The sequence below is a fragment of the Procambarus clarkii genome, chromosome 85, assembly GCF_040958095.1.
Source record: "Procambarus clarkii isolate CNS0578487 chromosome 85, FALCON_Pclarkii_2.0, whole genome shotgun sequence".
Lineage (NCBI taxonomy): Eukaryota > Metazoa > Arthropoda > Malacostraca > Decapoda > Cambaridae > Procambarus > Procambarus clarkii.
Window position 1 is genome coordinate 22064959 of NC_091234.1, and position 5043 is coordinate 22070001.

Genomic DNA, 5043 nt, shown 5'->3' on the forward strand with positions numbered 1-5043 from the left:
TACACTTGTTTAACTGGAACCTGCAGGCTGAATGTCTTAATTTAATATGCTTTTCTTGTCCTTGGTGGTTCTCTGAATGTTTCTCGCTGAGATTGCTACCACCTACTGGGTAACATGTCACAGGAGTAATGTTTGCCATTCCAGGGACCAGAGCCATAACCTGACCCCTTCATGGAGGCACTGGATGTGAGTGATAATCCGCCACCACTCTGGGAGAGCATTTAGAAAATCACTGAAGCTGTACATCTACAAGCTTTGTAGAAAACAAAGCCTTGAAATTACCGAACAACTCCACAAATGATCCAAATGAAACAATTGGTTCACTCAAAACTTGTTCAAACTCATTATTCCTGATAGCCCTCACCAAGCAGCCTGGCCCAAAGCCCCACAGCTGAATTCTGTGGGTCAGTTCTGTTACTGATGTGGTTATAGCAACAACCTTTAGTGGTCCGGATTGCCAGCTTTCATGGCGAGCCCTTCTGCTTTCAGCTAATTGCCAGCTTTCATGGCGGGCCCTTCTGCTTTCAGCTAATTGCCAGCTTTCATGGCGAGCCCTTCTGCTTTCAGCTAATTGCCAGCTTTCATGGCGAGCCCTTCTGCTTTCAGCTAATTGCCAGCTTTCATGGCGAGCCCTTCTGCTTTCAGCTAATTGCCAGCTTTCATGGCGAGCCCTTCTGCTTTCAGCTAATTGCCAGCTTTCATGGCGAGCCCTTCTGCTTTCAGCTAATTGCCAGCTTTCATGGCGAGCCCTTCTGCTTTCAGCTAATTGCCAGCTTTCATGGCGAGCCCTTCTGCTTTCAGCTAATTGCCAGCCATCCTTTGGACCATGTCCTGAGAGGACCTTTTGCTTGTACTTAATTCTCATATTTTAGTGTTTGCTTCACTTGCTTGATTATATCCTGCTTTGTTGTGAGGACTTTGCTTCTTTTGGGCTTTGAGCTGCATGCACTTAGGGTTTACTTTCCTGGGTGCTCGTTAGTGCTGCCCCAGTACTGAAAGAATTGCTTCTTTGGTGTGGTCAGGAATTTGCCCAAGAGGTCAGGCCACTGGAGAGGAGCACCTCATCTTGGGCTGTTCAGTGTCTTTGACTTCTATTTGTGCCCTTAGTTGGGTGGGCATTCTGATTGGTTGTGCTTGGAGTTCACACACATGCTTATACAGCACTTGTCCTGCAGACGCCTTTTGTACCCACACAGCTTTTGGCTGCGTTTGGCGAGAGTTCTTTCAGCGAAAGTCCCCAGTGCCTGGGAATCCTGCTTGTTTAGTTATCTTTTAGGCCATGGTAATTTCCCTACAGGTCTCAGTCGTGGTTCATCATGAATCGGCGTGTTGAATTTGTGCGCACTATATGTGAACTTGAGAGGTGCTCATCATCTCTGCTTCAGGACGACAAACATTCTCTCTGCTTCCGTCATGTTGCCTGTTGGGTCATCGACACCTATGGCCCTGAATCATGTAGTGTGCTCTCAATAAGCTTCTGGCTGAACCTGCATTAAGTACAGAAGCTTGCCAGGCAGCACCCTCTTTACATGCGAAGTTTGCTCATGTTATGGGTGTTCCTGGCTTTGTGCTAGAGTTGGCCCCTATGTGTTTAGGGAGCCAGAATTGGAGGTGATGGTGACCACCTGGCTAAGTCTGCACCTTCTCTTCCTTCTCTTGCAGGTGAGGTTTAATGTTTCTAGTGGTCCTTCTCTTCCCCTTCAGTACTGCCTCCAAAACATCAGAGTTGGAGCAGAGTGTAGCTTGGTCTTCTGGGGGGGGGGGGTCCTCTTCCGCTTATGTATGTAGGTGTATCATAGACAGCTTGATGTATGTATCACAGCCTGATTGATCAGGTATCCTGTGGAGGTGCTTATCGAGTTCTCTCTTGAAAAGTGAGAGGTCCTGGCAAGGGTTCTGCTGTATCTCTGTATGACTAGCGAGAGGTGAGTACCATCTTTATTGTGTTCTTGAGCGGAGATCCTTATTCTCCACTTGAGGGATGTGGGCAAGTAATTATCTAAAGAAGGCACCATGATGCCTTCTTTATGAACTGCATCATGAAGAAGCCGTGATGCAGTTCAGACAATAAGAAGCAGGGCAACTTTCCTTTTAAGTGTCCATGACTTAAGCATGTTTTGGCAAATATGTAATCTAGCCAGAGCCATTTCCCACCATCTATTATGGTAGGTGGAAGGCCAAGGGCATAGGTTTTAAGAAAGTAGTTTGTTACCTATAACGTCATACCAGTGACTGTCAATGGTCACGCACTGAGGAATGAATGAATGGGTAGAAATATGAATAAGGAATGCCTTTTTGTGGAAACCAGGACAAGTGCGGATAGCCTCCTTAGTGCCAGTGTTTGCTCTGCATGTTCATATAAGGTAAGAGTAATGTGGCTGGGAACCCAGCAAAACTCGTCTATCGTAAATTTGCTAGAGATTAGAAACGGCCAATACAGTGGTACCTCGGATTACGAGCGCCCCTGGTTACGAGTTTTTCGGGTTACGAGCAGGATTTGCTCGGAAAATTTGTATCGGGATACGACCGTTGCCTCAGGATACTAGTGTGTTAATACACGTACAGGCCGACCTAGCGTGTGGTGGCATGGCGATCGCTGCTCAGTTTACCAGTGTCTCGTGCCCAGTGACTATACCGCCTCAATTCTTCACCAGGATTTACAGTGTTTCGTTGGATATTTGGCCATTTGAACATAAAAGTTATTATATATCTCGCAATGGGTCCCAAGAAACCAGTGGTAAGGTTCACCCCAAGAAAATAGTTGAGAGTAGATACAGTAGAGGATGTCCCTTCCTCATTAAGAAAATGTGTGAAGTATGGGAAGAACTGCAAAGTTTTGTTGAAAAAAACTCGCCCAGATAAAGCTGTAGCAGGCCGTTGCATTGACCTTTTAAATGTCAATGTGATGTCTTACTACAGACAAGTGTTAAAATGTAGGGAAAAACAAGTGTCTTTAGACAGATTCTTATTAAGACAAGCAAGCAGTGAGCCACAAGCAGGTCCTAGTGGTATGCAGACAAAACGTGCCAGAGAGTGCACACCAGAGAAGTCCTCACTGCCTGATGTTATAATGGAAGGGGACTCCCCTTCCAAACCGTAACACCTCTCCTCCTCCCCTCTCCTCACCATCTTCCATACACCAACAGCAGTCATCAGCAAGGGTTAGTAATAACTTGAACATAGTTTTGTAGTGTAGATTTCGATGAATTAGGTATAAAATTTAGTTTGAAATGAGGTTTTTGGGTAGTCGGGAATGGATTAACTCATTTCCCATTATTTCTTATGGGGAAATAAGCTTCGGTTTACGAGTTTTCGGGTTACGAGCCGTCTCCAGGAACGGATTAAACTCTTAAACCGAGGTACCCTGTATTGTATTTCGACCACCACAAGTTGCAAAGGGTTAAATGACTATAGCCATGAGTCATTGTGCGAGACAACGACAAAAGAACATTGGCAGTGGAAAAGCAGTAGACAAAGAGCATACAGGATTGCATAAAGTTGAACATGCTAGTCTCCAGGAATAGGTGGCATATATGGGCTTGGTAAAAAAAAAATGGAGTAGCCAACACCATCGGCACACTTAGACCTATCTGTGAATGGTGCAAAGAAGTGTTCAAGAAAAAGGCATTTCATAACAGTTGGAAGAGTGGAGAAACTTATCATAATGCCGTAGTGCTTGAATGAAGGTGAAGGAAAGATTTATACAGCACCTTGAGAAAGTGAGAGAGAATAGTGTTACATGATCTGAAATAGAGCAGTAACTCTTCTGGCAGGTGGTGTGCCAAACACATCAATAAAAACAAAAAAATCTGCTTGGTTCCTCTGCTGTGTATTAATTGCAAGCAAAAACTAAGAGAATAAAACTTTAAACATTTAATATTACAAAAATGACTTTAATGTTACACAAAATGTTAAGTAACAATGAAAACAAAACCCCTTATCCACTTGGCTTAAACACAATCAAAAGAGAAATATATTCATGTGAATTTTATGTTAATAACAAAGGTGAAGGTAAAAACTTTATACAAAATGCTGTGTGTGTCTACCGTCACCAGAGGGCGAGGATAGATGCGGAAGCAGTGAGCGCCAGAAGGGTACTCTGGTGCGCTGGACGTTGTTGTTGTTAAAGATTTAGCTACTCAGGACGAGGTGTCCATGTAGCACGGGCTATGGTGAGCCCGTAATTGAGTTTGGTTATACATGATAACCTTTTTCCTGTGATGGGCGCTGGACACTGGCAAGCCTTTGTATACGAGGTGTGACGTCACTTTGGCGCGAAATCTGGAGCTGTAGACATGAAGCCAGCAAGATAACGACTGTTATGATGGTTTGTCTGGCATCGGGAGCGCTGGCTGGACGGCAGGTGTGCTGTCTCTCGTGGAAGGTAGGGTGGAAAGGGGGAATGAGAGGCGTATCTAGACAATACGTGTGGCACATGTTGTTGTTGTTGATGTTGGAGCATGCAGATACGTTGGTGGTAAGGAACAGGCAGAGTCTACTGCTATGCAGGAGATAATTGTAACAGCTCCTCCCCAAAGCCTGTTCCTATCACCTGAGATGCTACTGTGGAGATTTGAAGTGGGAGGTTCCACCTTGTGGACTCTGGAGAGCGTCGTTTGAGATGACGTCGGCCGAGATGTTGAAGATGTAATGTTGCAGGGCTCATAGAATTGTGGATTGTTGGAGAACTGAGCCTGCTGAAAGGACCGTAGGGAATGATGATCCGACAAGATGTTGAGGAGATGATTCAGCAGGTACAAGGCCCAGCGAAGCAAGCGCTGGTTGGAGAACTGTACCTGTTGCAGGTACCGAAGGGGATTGAGGTCCAAGGAGATGTTGGTGAGAGGGTAACCTTGGAGATATGGTTCGTAGTGTTGCAAGCTGGGTTGGATGTTGAGCGGCTCCTTTACGACTGTAGTAGCTGAATGTCCTGATCCCATCTTGCTGCAGTGTCATGACATTCCTAACGCCAGTGTTGCCGGCGTCGACATGGAAGACGAAGGGTTTCCTAACACCTGGCGAGGCAAGAATGGGATTAGTACA